The sequence below is a fragment of the Trematomus bernacchii genome, unplaced genomic scaffold (genome assembly GCF_902827165.1).
Source record: "Trematomus bernacchii unplaced genomic scaffold, fTreBer1.1, whole genome shotgun sequence".
NCBI lineage: Eukaryota > Metazoa > Chordata > Actinopteri > Perciformes > Nototheniidae > Trematomus > Trematomus bernacchii.
In genome coordinates, this window is record NW_022988082.1 from 873,837 (window position 1) to 890,518 (window position 16,682).

General features: G+C 43.2%; 1 protein-coding gene across 4 annotated transcripts in view; it reads right to left on the minus strand.

Annotated features, from left to right (window-relative positions):
• Window positions 1-16,682, minus strand: part of LOC117474907 (stonustoxin subunit alpha-like) — a 70,606-nt gene that overhangs the window by 16,357 nt on the left and 37,567 nt on the right. Inside the window, exon 1 of one of the 4 annotated variants that reach the window (XM_034120939.1) lies at window positions 8,729-8,739. The exons of 1 other annotated variant lie outside the window; for it this stretch is intronic. The gene's annotated coding sequence lies outside the window, so the exon portion shown is untranslated. Of the gene's footprint in view, window positions 1-452; window positions 476-8,146; window positions 8,288-8,728; window positions 8,740-16,682 lie in introns of those variants that run through there. 2 more of the 4 variants (XM_034120938.1, XM_034120940.1) reach the window with 2 other exon arrangements.

Sequence of the window (16,682 nt, forward strand, 5' to 3'; positions counted from 1 at the left end):
GGCGCTGAAAACACGTTGGTGTGAAAGGGGCATAAGAGATATAACGAGGGGTTACGTATGGTAACCCTTGTTATATAAGCACAGGCGGAGCCCTCTACTCATGGGCCCTGTCGGTCCTATGCTGCTTGCTGAAGAGAAGTGTAGGATGACAGTCAGGAGGCGAGGCCTCCTTTTATACGGGAGGATGCGCGCGCATTCAGGTAGGCCCGCCCGGGGGCCGGCTACGGTTATGAGTTTCAGTGGATGAATGCTTGCATGATATGATCAAAGGGTAGTACCCATAGAGACCAGTAGAGGGCTCCACCTGTGCTTATATAACAAGGGTTACCATACGTAACCCCTTGTTTCATACTACAGGGTGAGCTGCATGCTGTTATCTTTGCTGCCCTCTGGTGGCTGCTAACACAAACTGCTCAGGGCAAACTCCATTTGTACAGTCTGACAATTCTTACTTTATTTTCTGAGTCTTACTCAACACCACATTTGGTATATGGTTTGTGCAGGAACTAGTTCTAAAATGAGGAAATTACTCAGCATGTCATCCGTTCCTGTCCCGTGGTCTGGAGGTCAGTGGTTCTGCCAAAAGGAAAATGATAATGGCCAAAAATGAAATGTAATTAATTCAGAGTTTTCTCAGGGAATTTGATTTCACTCTAAGATTTCCGATATTTTCTTCTTAGAATTCGTTTTTTCTGAATTCTGAATTTGTTCTCAAATGTTTTTAAAAAAAAGAAAGAATTCAGATTTTCTTTCAACAAAAATTCCAATACGTATTCTCTGGATTGATAACAAATTATTTACAACATTCAGTTTTTTACCCAGAATTCTCAAGTTTTTTTTATGAATTCGGATTAAGGTGTGACGCTTGATGTCTAACTCAACACCATATATGGTAATCTATCTGTGCAGGCACGAGTTCTTAAACTAGGAACTGACCCATCTTTCATCGCTTTTGTGAACAACGGTTTTCTGAATGTGTTTGTGATTGTTATCCGGAAATAAGGTCTAACCCTGAGGTTAACACGAGAGAGAGATTTTAACATTTTGTTTTACGACATAAAGTGCGTCATCAAATACTGTATACTGGGAGAGAGCTATATAAAGTATTTTTTACATAGTATCAAAGTACTAAAGCAAGTTACAATAAACAAATATTAATATTAGGGCTGTCAAGTTAACGCGTTAATAACGCAAAAAAAAATTAACGCCACTAATTATTTTAACGCGATTAACGCATGTGTATTTTTTGTCCTCGGCCGCCCCGTAGTTTCAGAACGCATCGAGTTTAAAATACCATCAACAAGCTGATGCTGACAGCCCCGCTCCTGCCGCCCGCTTGTGGCAGACCACACTTCCACGCTCACCGGCAGGCCCGGACTGGCCATCGGGAGGACCGGGAGGGAGTGTGTATGTGTGGCGCGACTCGCGCGAGCGAGGCACACCTTACGTGTTGTTGTTGTTAGCATCTGGTGCTAGCTAGCTGCGCTAACGGATATAAGGAGCTGTTTCAATGACATTTCGCCGACAACTGCGCCGAGCACTTGACTTTATGCAGGTAGCCAGACAGTGGGACATTGTACGAAAAGTCAGCGCACTCAGCACGGATAGTACGCGCTACATGATTGCAGCGTCCAGGCAGCACACGTTCGAGCATATATGCCTTGAGCGGCACATAGCTCCAACGATCCATCACAGTGTCTCCACATTCATTCACACACACACACACACACACACACACACACACACACACACACACACACACACACACACACACACACACACACACACACACACACACACACTATTATTGTATGAGAGAGGTTCCAGGTTGAATTGAGGCGAATATTTGTAATGTTCAGAGGTTGTTGTGTTTAATATTCATGAGAATATTTGTCATTGTTCAAATGATAATAAACAAACATATAAAGCATATTTGTCCACTCATATGTTGATAAGAGTATTACAAACTTGAAAAATATCCCTCTAAGGTACATTTAGAACAGATAAAAAATGTGCGATTAATTTGCGATTAATCGCGATTAACTATGGACATCATGCGATTAATCGCGATTAACTATGGACAATCATGCGATTAATCGCGATTAAATATTTTAATCGACTGACAGCCCTAATTAATATACAATACACAAGTTAAAAAAGACAAATTCAGTGCACTCCATGACGTTAGAAGAGATCCTAGTTCTGGTTTTTCTTAAAGAGTAATCCTACACTGTTAGCCCGGAGTTCATATCTAATTAAATAATGAATTACAAATTACTGACATTATTTAAGTTTGATTGCATTACTATCAAATGTAAGCATATAATACTGACATGTGTTAGTTAAGCAATGTGTCAATAATTTTAAGTTAACTAGCTTTACATTATCAAGTTTTAGTCATGTTCACAATGCATGATGGGAAAGAGAAGGATCTTTTAACGTTTCCAGCTCGCAATTTCTCAGTCGGACGCAACCCCACTTTGAACGCCGGACTTGCACCTGACTTGCACCCTTCCACCGCGCTGTCTACGCTTCCAAAGGAGGGAGAGGAGGGTGACGCTGGGACGGCTGCCTTATCTACTGAATCTGGTGAGTGCCATTTAGCTAACACGGCTTGGTTGAATTATCGTACTTTTGGGTGTCACAGCCACAGGAAGTATCAACTGGCGGGAACACGGTGTGGGCTTCTCTCGCATTGTTTAAGTACTTGTTAGAGGAAAATAAAATGTTAACAGACTTTGACAGTTACAGGTAAACTCGATCAATGCTGCCGTTTATTTTCTGAATTACAGTTCCATTCGTTGGTGCGCCGTGGAACAGACTTTTTATTTTGACGGAAGCATTATGATCGTTTTTAAGTCAATGAAATCATTTTAAAATTGATATTATGAATAATTTGTTTTGTTTTTTTAGTATGTAGCCGTGTAATAAGCGGTATAATGTGCTGCTAGGTGGTCATTAGGGGGGAAAAAATCCCCGCAGTGTGATCATGGAGCCGGCAGAGGGATCTAGATTTGAATAGCGACCGCATTAAGTTTTCAGTTGATTTACGTCACTTAACTGCAGCACTTCTACGCTACTGCAGTCAGGCAATGTGTGTTTCCCTCGCTTTTGTTAACTTTTACTGAGCAATAGTAGGCTACGAGGTGCAGATAGTTTTAAACAGATAGTGCTGTACTTTTTTCACTTGTTCGTGTGCACTGAAAGACGTCACCTTTCTTTTAGTGTGAGCCCCACCCCACATTGAACGCTGGACGCTAGAACCCTGCCACGGGCTGTCTCAGGCTTCCATCATAGGGAGAGGAGGCTGGCGCTTGGACGGCTGCTTTGTGCTACTACATCTGGTGAGACGCCATTTAGCTAACATTAGCGACGACATTACGTTTTCAGATGTTGTTGATTAACGTCCCTTAAAGGTGGGGTATGTCATTTATTTCAGAAACACTTATTGTTATATTCCATGGAATGCTCTTAACATCCCGATAGCAATGCATATGAAATGCTTTGACAATAAATACATACAAAATGTTCATCTGTGGAAGCCGTAGCGCTGTAAAAAGCACGACCAATCATTTTAGCCGGCCCGGCTAAAATAGCTGGATGGCCTACCTGCCTGTCAGCCTGAGAGGGGTCTGCCTGCAGGCCTCCACTCTCAGGACACCTCCACTCTCACGGAGGTGATGAGTCCGCTCACCATGCACTTTGGGTCGGCCTTGGTCAAGCCCTTTTGAACCCCCCATCCTGGTTCTCGTAAAAGTTGACTTAGCCATTTTTCGCTCAAATGACACCATGGAGGAATGTAACGGGAGTTGACAGGGGACTCTGCCCGCCTCACGAGTGCCTATTTTCGGACCCTTTTTTTTCACTTTTCCCCCTATTTCCCCGGTTTTATACATTTTTCTTTTTTTGGCTATTTCACCCGGTTCCTTCTAACGGGGACATAGCCCGGTCTCGGGTGTCCCCCCACGGCCTGTGTCCAGCCGTTTCCCCCCCCCCCACTCATCCATATATTAACGGATTTTGACAATTCTTATTGCATTTTTCTCCTCTCCTCTCACTGATCGAATGGCAAACGCGACCCACCATCGGAGGTCCTCCACCGGCCCGGCCTAGTGCCGGTGCTCTGGCGGTCGGTACCTCCGAACTGCGGGTTCGACTCTGATGGCCGGGAGGGTGTGCTGCGTTGGGGTGGGGGACTTCCCCCACTCTGCGTGTCTCTTCCTTCCCGGGCCGGCCGATATGAAGCGTGACCAAGACGCACCGTCTGACTCAGGGGTCCCACCACGGGTCCCGCAGCGGGGTGAAGGTTCCCGGCTGGAACCTCCCCACCCCCGCCGCGGTGCACCCGGCAAACACGGTTGTTTCTCGAACTCCACTGTTGTCTAGCGGGTGTAACTAAAATACAAGATGTCGTTATTTATATATATATATAAATAACGACGGGGGGGGGAGGCGCTCGTGAATTGTTACGGAGAGAGAGGGGTTTTACGTTGCCATAACGCTGTTGACGGTCTTATTATACTTCCATTGGTTGGTTTTGTGGCACATTTTGTAACGCTGTGCAAACTTGAGCGCACACAGGGTGGAGTGAGGTTGAGCGATGGAGAGAAAGGGAGAGAGAGAGAGAGAGAGAGAGATTGAGCAAGGCAGAGAGCGTGTGCAGCGGTCTGCTTGCGCACAGAGCAGGAGTTAGTGAGAGAGCCGGCTTGAGAGTCAATTTATCTTCAAAATATAATTGATTGCCAGCCTCCCTTGTCCCTGGCTGGCTTGCTTGCTCGTTGGTAACGTAACTGATTTCTTCTAATGTGCTGAGTTGCCATATTCATTTGGTGAGCTCTTTTTGTTCGTGAACCACTTCCTGATATCCATTGTTGCAGATAAATATAAATGATAATAGCCAAACTAACCCAAATCCTGGATGGGCGGGCCCGGCCCCATGGGGCCCGCCCATGACGCCGGGTCTGAGTGTCAGTACGATTTTATTTTGTATTTGCGTGCATTTCCTGTTCGGAATGTGGCGCTGTACTGATAGTGGCGATTTTATTTTGTAATTCTTAACAGTCACTGTTCATAAAATACAATAAATCCGAAAAATACATATCTTTTGGCCATTTTGCTGGTAGATAATTGTAGTTCTGCACTATACACTGTAATGTGAGGTTATGTGTCTGTTTAGTCCTTCCTCCGGCGTGCAGGTGCGAGGGAGACAGTTCGAGAAAATGTAAAATGTTTATAATGTTCTGGAATAGTTTTGTGCACACACTACAAAGGGTAAAGATCAAGGGAAAACAGGTTCAAACTGTGTGTGTGTGTGTGTGTGTGTGTGTGTGTGTGTGTGTGTGTGTGTGTGTGTGTGTGTGTGTGTGTGTGTGTGTGTGTGTGTGTGTGTGAGAGAATTAAAACAATTCCACATGTCCTTCACAATAAATAAGCCCCATGGAGTTTCAGGTTGAACAAAAATATCCTTATATTTTTTTTTTACTCATTGAAAATGGAAATCGGGTCACCCGAACACCAAATATGTTGTAGGTGAATAATGAAGATTGTCTGCATCAAATGTTCACAAATTCATGGCAGCCAAGCTACATACAAAACCATATTTGGTGCACAATTTGCAACTAGTACTTGTAATGTACAGATCCAGTTATGGCGTCTGACGTAAGGCCAATTTAAGGCCCAGATTGTCCTTTTATTTATTACTTTTGGTTTTTATGTTGTATGATGCTTTTCATTATAAACAGTGGAAGCTACTTTTTGGTGGACGATGTAGAATTATATGTCAATCTCTTTATTTCTCTGTTAGGATGCGGCTGATAAGGAGGTGTACAGTCAAACTCCACTGGGAATCCTCTGTGTCGGAGAAAATCCTCAGCTCAACCCATCCAGTGTGGCAATCGTCTTGGAGGGGAATGTGGTGATGGATGGACCGGCTAACCTGCCTCAGGCCTTCTGTGTCCTGTTCGGACTCATTTATGCCCTGCAACTGGAGTACCCAAAGTGCATGAAAAACACTTTCCACTTTGTTCAGCAGGTAAACCTTGGTAAAGTTGAGCTGTCACCCAAAACTCAGACTTTGAAAAATCAGCTTACATTGTGAAACGGGGTTCTGAAAAGTTGGCTACTGTTACATATGGCAAATATTTAGGCTTCAATATTGCATTTTGTTGTTGTTGTTGCATGTTTGCACTGTTTGACCTATTAAGCTTGTTAGCATTTCCATTTGTGTTTTATTCTATAAACTACTGACAACATCTCTCCCAAACTCCAAACAAAACAAAGAAGTCATTTAGAGCATGTATTTGCAGAAAATTACAACTGGTCAGAATAACAGAGAAAATGCTGTGTTTTCAAACCTCAAATAATGCAAAGAAAACAAGTTCCTATTCATTATTAAAGGTGGGGTAGGTCATTTTGGAGAAACCAGCTCGAGTGCGTAGAATTTGAAAATACACAACCGGAGAAAATCTGCCACTTCCTTACAGAGCCCCTCCTCGAACACACACGAACGCGCACATGACCAATGAGGGCACGAGATAAGTTTGTGCACAGATGGAAGGCTGACAGGCAGGTAGGCCATCCAGTTATTTTAGCCGGGCCGGCTAAAATGATTGGTCATGCTTTTTACAGTACTACGGCTTCCACAGATGATATTTTTTTATGGATTTTTTGTCAAAGCACTTAAGATATGCATTGCTATCGGGATGTTAAGAGCATTCCATGGAATATAACAAAAAGTGTATCTCGAGCCGGTTTCTCAAACTTACCTACCCCACCTTTAAACAACACAATACTAATGTTTGAACTTAGGGAGAGTTCAGAAATCAATATTTGGTGGAATAACCCAGATTTTTCAATAACAGCTTTCAATGCGTCTTGGTTGTTCGCCACCAGTCTGTCACATTGTTGCTGGGTGACTTTATGTCTCTCCTGGCACACAAACTCAAGCAGCTCGGCTTTCTTTGATGGCTTGTGACCATCCATCTTCCTCTGGATCACATCCAGAGGTTTTCAGTGGGGTTCCAACTGTTCCATGACAGGGTCTTGATCTGGTCTTCCTCCATTCACACCTGAATTAAGCTGAGGGTGGGTTTATCCAGCAGGACAATGCTCCATGCCCCACAGCCAGGTCAATCCAGATGTGATCCAGAGGAATATGAATGGTCACAAGCCATCACACAAAGCCGAGCTGCTTGAGTTTTGTGCCAGGAGTGGCTTAATAAGTGACCCAACATCAATGTGAAAGGTGGTGCAGAGCAGCCAAGACGCATGAACGCTGTGATTGAAAATCTGGGTTATTCCACCAATTATTGATTCCTGAGCTCTTCCTATGTTAAAACATTAGTATTGTGTTGTTGAAAAATGAATTTTAAATTGTTTTCTTTGCACTATTCGAGGTCTGAAAACACTCCATCTTTTTTGGTTACTTTTTGGTATTTTTTGTAAATAAACGCTCTAAATGAGAATATTTGGAGTTTGGGATAAGTCAGTCATTAATTTATAGAATAAAACACAAATGTTAATCCAGTTTTTACCAATAGTAAAACGAGAGAAACTGATCATTTTACAGAGGTCTCTTAATTTTTTCAGAGCTCTACATAAATATATAGATCTATATATTTTTATATATAGAAAGACTACTATACTTTCATGTTTCATGTGAAAAATGTTCTCAGGAAAATGTATGGTACAATATTTTTGCCACAGTTTGTATAGGAAGCTCAATTTCATTGTATCCAAATGAAACACTCAAGTTTTAATAAAAGGTAAAACTTTATTTTTGTGTGTTTTTCTTTTTTGTAGTTGACGGAATAAAAAATATAAATACGAAATGTAACCACTTTCAACAAAAAATTCTAAGTTAAATAATTGGGCAAAGCAATTGATATTACACAATATTTTAAGTAAAATCAACTTCACATGAAGTGCATTTTACTTCAAATAACAATTCAAGTCCTTGATAAATGTAAGTTTAATTGACTCAAGTTTTCATAATGCTTTACTTACATTTTTAAAGGCAACCACTTTCCTCTATTTTTTTAAGTAGATTCAACTTATCCGGGCTTACAGTGTACCTTGAGATTTCTTTAAATCAGATTGTGGTTCTAACAGAAGTATTCAGTGTGTTTGAGATTTGTAGGAAACTCACCAGAGATTCTGCTGTTTGTTGAGAAAAACCTGAGATCGTTGATTCTCCTTCAGAGAGAAACAGAGAGACACAGAGAGAAACAGAGAGAAACAGAGAGAAACAGAGAGACTTGTCTCCACTGCAGCCTGCGGTCTGAGAGAGTAATCTACATCATCTTTGATTTGAAGATGTGGTATTAAAGCACACAAGATCAGATAAGAGAAATAAAAAAATACAGAGTACAAACTTCAAGATCCACCTCACAGTTTAAGTTAATGATCCTTTTTTTATGTATCAGAACAAGGTGGGTTAGTTTTCCTTAATTCCTTACAGGGCAAGAGAGAGCTGAAGGAAGGGAGTCAGCATTCAACACTTCCTGTTGCCTCGTCATGAAGTCAATGGGTTTTTGTTCTGTTTTTGGTATGAATAAAATATCGTAAATAATTATAAAAAACAGAAGAAAGTCAGTGCACTAAATGTGACGTTAGAAGAGATCCCAGTTCTGGTTTTCCTTAAAGATTAGTCCTACTTTGAGATTTCTTTAAATCAGATTGTGGTTCTAACAGAAGTATTCAGTGTGTTTGAGATTTGTAGGACACTCACCAGAGATTCTGCTGTTTGTTGAGAAAAACCTGAGATCGTTGATTCTCCTTCAGAGAGAAACAGAGAAAGAGAGAAATGCTGTCTCTGATCAACTGTTCACCTTTATCTGAAGACGTGACATTAAATTACTGAACACAAAAAGAAGACGGACCGGATCACACCTGTGACGTGCATATTTGTGACTTGGTATGAAGAATATGCAACCACTGTCAATACAATCAAGAGCCAAAATCAGCAGAGCCAACACACTCTCACTCCATAAACGTCCAGGAGCGACGCTTGGTCAGGGTCCCGAGGCGTGCAGTTGGGACGCTCCTAGGCTCCTTCAGACGCAATAAACGGACGCAAATAGCTTTCAACTGATTGCAATGTATTCCCATCTGCGGCGGGATTTGACGCTCATGGAAGCACGGCATTCGTTTGTGTCGGCGGCTGTTAAAGGCAATGTGAGCGTCCATTCCCATTGGATAACGGAGAATTGTACACCCGGAAGTAAGTATTCTCCTTACTGTCGATTGATTTGACAGTGATATCTGCACTACTCATCAACTCAAAAACACCAGATTATCCTTGTTAATTAAACGACATTGATAGGTTTTAGTGTGTGTACAATGCTTTTGTCACGTTTTCCCCTTCAATTCTGAGAAACAAGTCGTTTTCTATGAGTTTTGGATGGCCGAAGACATTACATTACCCACAATCCTCTGTAGCAACCATAGACTGTATATTGCAACAGGAAACAGCTTCGGTTCATGTTAATTTGCAAACTCTTCAACTACAACCGTAGTTATATTTAAAAACATGTTAGAAGGCCTTACGAAATACTTTAATGTAAATTTAAATTTAAATGAGAAGGAATGTGTGTATAACAAAATACATCGTTCATAAACTAAACCGGAAACAGACGTAGGCAAGATCCTCAGCTCGATGATTGGATGGGTTAGCCGCAATGCACGCTGGGATTTGGTGTTTATGCGATGTGAAATCCGAAAACATTTAAAAAAAATGAAATACATTATTCCGAGTGTGCTTGCTTTTCTCTTTGAAAGTCATCACATAACGGCATTGTAATACACGTTTCGGCTGTATTAAATATTACATATCTGCCGTAGTTGTCTATTTATAGAGCCCTGATGAGAAGACAAACAGGAGAAACTGCCGCCAAAACTGAAAACTTGACTTGGATCTTAAATATATAAGCAATCTCAGGACCCTAGTTGTTTTGCAACATCGCCACCTAGTGAGCAGGAGACATGAATATGAACGACAACGCAGAGAGTGTGAGTAGTGTGAAGTGCTTTTAAAGTTTTATTTGTTTAACATTAATAACAATTCCGGTGTCTTGAAATGAAGTGTGATTAGCTAACATTAACTATGATAGTCTTAAGGCAATACAAACAAACATCTGTGACACGATGGGCTCTTAAGAACTCAGATGCTCGATTCCATTGCTTTGTAATATGCTTTATTATTAAGATCACAAAGCTTTTCAAAGTCTTCTAGGATCTACTAGGACATTCCATAGAATCCTTAGGTTCGACTAGGTATTGACAACAGGTCTCTGGTAACAGGCATGGATCTCATGATGAGACAAGACGAACCAACACAAGACAAAGGGAGAGAAGGACTATATATATATATATATATACACACACACACACACATTAGGTAATGAGGCACAGGTGGACACAATCAGGGGCGGGAACAACAATCAGTCTGACCGGTGACACACAAAGACAGGAAGTGCAGACACCTGGAAAGATAGAGTAGAGTCATATCAAAATAAGACAGATAGACAAACACTAAAACCAGAACAACTAACAGGATACTAGTGCTAAAATCTTACAGTACCCCCCCTTTTACGGACGACTCCAGACGTCCCTGAAACCTGAGACCGTAGTCTGTCAAAATCCGTGATCAGAGTTTTGTCGACAATGAAGCTGCCCGGGATCCAGCATCTTTCCTCTAGTCCATACCCTACCCAGTCGACCAGGAACTGTCTCCCTCTACCCCGCTTTCTTTCTGACAGTATCTTTTCCACTGTATAGACGATACCTCCGTCGATGACCCGAGGAGGTGGAGGTGGTGTGGAGGAGGGAACCAGTCTACTCTCTAAAACTGGTTTCAGCTTGCTGACATGGAACGTGGGGTGGACCTTGAGGGACTTTGGGAGACATAGGCGAACAGCAACAGGATTAATAACCTTTGAAATGGGAAATGGACCAACGAACCGGGGAGCCAGTTTCCTGGAGGCGACATGAAGAGGAAGGTCCTTGGTGGACAACCACACTCGTTGTCCGACCTTGTATCTAGGAGATGGACGTCGTTTTTGGTCGGCCAAACTCTTCATGCGGGTCGCACTTCTCTGCAGCATCTGGCGAACTCCCTTCCATACCCGGCGACAGCGGCGAACCAGAGCATGTGCTGATGGTACGGTAACTTCTTGCTCGAGTTCCGGGAACAATGGAGGCTGGTATCCATGGACACATTGGAAAGGAGAGATTCCGGTGGCTGATGTGGGTAAGGTATTGTGTGCATACTCAACCCAGATCAGATGTTTGCTCCAGGTGGTAGGCTTCTGGGACACCAGGCATCTCAGGCATGTCTCCATTTCCTGATTCATCCTCTCCGCTTGGCCGTATGACTGGGGATGGTATCCGGATGTCAGGCTCACAGTGGCTTGGATCAGGCGACAAAACTCCCTCCAGAAACGTGAAACGAATTGTGGGCCTCGGTCTGAAACGACATCACTTGGGAAACCATGTATACGAAAAACATGGGACAACATGGCCTGTGCAGTTTCTTTGGCAGTAGGTAATTTGGACATGGGGATGAGATGTACCATCTTGGAAAAACGATCAATGACTGTGAGTACTGTGGTATTACCTGCCGAAGGTGGAAATCCTGTCACAAAGTCCAACGCAATGTGCGACCATGGTCTGTGGGGAATGGGCAGAGGTTGGAGAAGACCTGCCGCAGCTTGACGAGATGTCTTGTTTCTAGCACACACAGGACAAGCTGCCACATACTCTGCAACATCCTTCCACATAGCAGGCCACCAGAATCTGTGTTTCACCATAAAAAGGGTCCTCTTGGTTCCAGGATGACAGGAAAGAACAGATGTATGGGCCCAATGAATCACCTGAGAACGAAGTGTCCTAGGAACAAACAGGCGATTCTGAGGACAACCTCTATGGACAGGATTCTCTCCATTAGCCTGTTTTACTTTTGCTTCAATGGGCCAGGTCGATAAGACAGAGTGAAGCTAAATCTGTTAAAGAATAAAGCCCACCTGGCTTGTCTGGAGTTCAAACGCTTTACCCTCCTGATGTACTGCAAGTTTTTATGATCTGTCCATACCAGGAAATCCTGCTCCGCTCCCTCCAACCAGTGCCGCCACTCCTCCAAAGCAATCTTCACAGCCAACAGTTCCCGATTTCCCACGTCGTAATTCCTCTCAGCAGAAGATAGCTTACGGGAGAGATAGGCACACGGATGAAGTTTATTGTCCCCCGCTGACATCTGAGACAGTATAGCTCCAACGCCATCGTTAGAGGCGTCTACTTCCACCACAAACTGTCGGTTGCGATCAGGTACAGTCAGGATAGGAGCTGTGGTGAACCTCCTCTTCAGATCCATGAAGGATTTCTCTGCCTGTGGATTCCACACAAACTGAACATGGGGAGAGGTAAGGGAATGGAGAGGAGAGGCAATGGCACTGAAATTGCGTATGAAACGTCTGTAAAAGTTAGCAAACCCCAAGAATTGCTGAACTTTCTTTCCGGAGTTTGGCGTAGGCCAATTTGCCACGTCGCTGACCTTTGCTGGGTCCATTTCCATTTTGTTAGGGGAAATCACAAAGCCCAAAAATGACACTGAGTTGACATGAAACTCACATTTTTCGGCTTTCACAAACAAATGATTAGCCAGGAGTCTTTGAAGAACAAGATGAACATGGTTAACATGAGTATTCTCATCTGGAGAAAAGATGAGAATATCATCGAGATATACAAAACAGAAAACATTCAGGAAATCTCTTAACACATCGTTAATGAGAGCTTGGAAAACAGCAGGTGCATTACAAAGTCCAAAAGGCATCACCAAATATTCGTAATGTCCCGTAGGTGTATTGAAACCTGTTTTCCACTCATCCCCCTCCCGGATGCGCACAAGGTGATAAGCATTCCTTAAGTCAAGCTTGGTGAATATCTTAGCTCCTTGTAACAGTTCAAATGCCGTAGAGATGAGTGGAAGGGGATATCTGTTCTTAACCGTGATCTGATTTAGCGGACTATAATCAATACAGGGCCTCAATGTCCCGTCCTTTTTTCCCACGAAAAAGAAACCTGCCGCTGCTGGGGATGAAGATGTCCGAATCAAACCAGTTTTGAGTGAAGAATCGATATATTCCTTCATGGCCTCCCTTTCTGGCCCAGAAAGAGAGTACAGCTGTCCCTTGGGAATAGTAGAGCCCGACAGAAGTTCTATGGGACAATCGTACGGTCTATGGGGAGGCAATGAAGTAGCTCGTGTTTTGTTAAACACCTCCTTAATGTCTGAATAGCACCCAGGAACTTTAGACAAGTCAGGAAAGTCAGAAGGTTTAGAAAAAGTGTCACTGTTATTACCTGACCCCTGCTTAAAGTTACTAGATCTGTTACTCAACCCTGTTTCACTGGTTAAACATGAACGAGAGCACTCAACACCCCACCCTTTCACCTTTCCTGTCTGCCAGTCAACGTGAGGGTTGTGTTTAACAAGCCAAGGGTACCCTAAAATGAGAGGATGTTGAGCAGAGTTAAATAAATGAAAACTAATTTGCTCTCGATGTTCCTGATCTATGACTAATACCATGGGCTCAGTGCGATGAGTAACTGTACATAAAAGGCGGCCGTCCAAAGCACCAGCCTCTAAGGGCTGATCTAAAAGTACAACCTTTAAATTCAAACTTTTTGCCAGCTCCCAGTCTAACAAACTCTCATCAGCCCCAGAATCGACTAATGCATCCTGAGTCATAGTCTTATCCCCAAGTTTGATTTGTACCTGCATTAATTTTCTGACTGGAGAGTCGAAGGAAGTCACTCGGCTCACCAGCGTCTTCCTTCCTGCTGATGAGCCTGATCTTTTGCCGAACAGGCTGCCGAAACATGACCCTGCTGGCCGCAGTAGAAGCACCGCCGCTCCCGTAGACGGCGCTGACGCTCCTCCGGCGTGAGTCTGGCTCTTCCGAGCTGCATCTGTTCCTCCGCGGCGATAGGGAGCGCTGGTCGCTCTGGAGATGAAGTCTGGGAATTCCTCTGCCAAGTGTAGTATTCCCTCGGTAACTCCCGTCTGAAAGGTGGAGTGGATACTGTATTCCTTCCCTTTTCCCGCTGTCTATCAATTAGACGTTGATCAACCCGGATAGCCATGGCGATGAGCGAGTCCAAATCTTCAGGCAGCTGTAATGGAGCTAACTGATCCTTTATGGGATCCGCTAACCCATGCAGGAAAGCATCAAAGAGAGCCGCCGAGTTCCACCCACTCTCCGCTGCCAGAGTACGGAAATCAATTGCGTAATCCGCCACTCTCCTCTGCCGCTGCTTAATGTTCACCAGGGCTCTCGCTGACTCTCTCCCGGGTGATGTCTGATCAAAAATCTTGCTCATGGTATCCAAGAACAGTCTTACTGACTGACAAACAGGCGAGTACTGTTGGAGTAGAATACCTCTGCTACGCGCCGTTCGTTGGATGAGGCTGGATCTCTATTAAATTAAGAAAGGAATTGAAAACACCGGAATCAAAGTTATAACAAATTATCTGAGTTTACTTCTAGTAGGAAACCAAACACATATACAAGTTATACAGAGTACTCGAGCACTCCGGGCTTCAGGCCTGATGATGCGGTTTTACAGGTAGACAGACCAGCTTTCAGAAAACGAGAAGTATGGACTCCAGGTTTGTGATGCGGTTTACCGTCTTCTAGCACCAGCTTTCAACAGACCAGAAGCATTTTACACTCAAAATCATCAGTATTTCTATCTGTCTTTGGGGCGGAGATTTGTCGATTCTTCCTTCCCACTTTTCTCCCAAGCGAATCAGAGAACCCCTGGGGAGGAGCTGTTTAAACTGCTAACCTCCCCCAAGTGTCCTGATTGGCTGGATTTGCTTCTGGCCGGGTTCAATCAGAGGTCTGCCCAGCATGTGAGATCCTAAGTTACCCCAGGTCAAAAGTCAACGTTTATCTTCACCCTATCTCCACCACATTCTCTTCCCATGCTCTTCTTCACCTATTTAACGATGTGTCTTTAACGACTTAAAAACAGCATCTGGCTCTTAGGAATGATAAGAAGGATGTAATGTTTGTCTTTAACGACCTTAATGACGACATCTGCTTTTAGGGGTGAAACCCAGGCAAGGTTGGTGTATGAAACACAGAATCTCTGGATCAGTGAGTTTGGAAGTAAGAATAACATTCCTATTCTAAGTGACTTATCAAAACCCGTTTGTGATTACCTAAAACAGTTCAAACAATACATGTTTACTTCAATACAGTGTAGAATCATATCTTTTTACTTCAGTACCGGGACCACTCCGCTGTTGCCCAGGCTTCCGCTCTACCCGTCAGATGAGACACAATAAAAGCTACCTTAGCTTGATCGGTGGGAAATGCTGCGGGCTGGTGTTTGAAGTGGAGATCGCACTGTACCAGGAAGGGACGACAGTTTCCAGAGTCTCCGGAGAATTTCTCCGGCGAAGCGAGACGGATCGTAGGCGAATGCATGGGTACTTGAACGGGGATATCAGCAGACCCGACCCCCGCTGAACCGGAAAACTCTGCCGCAGGAACACCAGGGTTTGCCACAAGGTGAGTCAGTATGTCCCGCATCTTTTCAGCCAGTAGATTTATTTCTGTCGACACCGTAGCTTGAAAGTTGTATTGACGAGCATGTAAATCCTGGACCCCTTGGTTGATTGCTGACAGCTGTCCCTCATGTTGATGAAGGAGTGTACCCTGCGCCTGCAGGGCCGTTCTTACTGTTGTAGAATCGGCTGAGTCCATCTTGTTTGGTTGGTTCGTTCTGACACGATGGGCTCTTAAGAACTCAGATGCTCGATTCCATTGCTTTGTAATATGCTTTATTATTAAGATCACAAAGCTTTTCAAAGTCTTCTAGGATCTACTAGGACATTCCATAGAATCCTTAGGTTCGACTAGGTATTGACAACAGGTCTCTGGTAACAGGCATGGATCTCATGATGAGACAAGACGAACCAACACAAGACAAAGGGAGAGAAGGGACTATATATATATATATATATATATATATATATATACACACACACACACACATTAGGTAATGAGGCACAGGTGGACACAATCAGGGGCGGGAACAACAATCAGTCTGACCGGTGACACACAAAGACAGGAAGTGCAGACACCTGGAAAGATAGAGTAGAGTCATATCAAAATAAGACAGATAGACAAACACTAAAACCAGAACAACTAACAGGATACTAGTGCTAAAACCTTACAATCTGTTAGCTTATGATAGCTTCTAACAGTATTAAAGGCACTAAAAACAATTATTCGTTAGCTATAGCTTTCGGCAAAAGCATTATTAGCAAAAGCATTAGCTTCGTTAGCATATTTGATTATTTGTTTAATGAAACTGTAGCGTGATTTTGGCAAGCCCAACTAGGTGTCCTACATTAATTGTTGATTTAATCACTAATTACAGTAAGAGTGTGAGTAATGTGAATCATGTTGTTTGTTTAAAGTTAACAACTATTCTGGTGTATTCAATTGGACAGCAATACAAGCAACACGTGCTAAATGTCATCTGTTAGCCTATGATGACTCGCTGCAAAACCAACTGTTAGCCTTTTTGTTTATTTGTTTAATGAAACCGTATGTTATGGTTATGTTATTTAGCAGAGGCTTTTATCCAAAGTGACTCACAAAAAACATAAA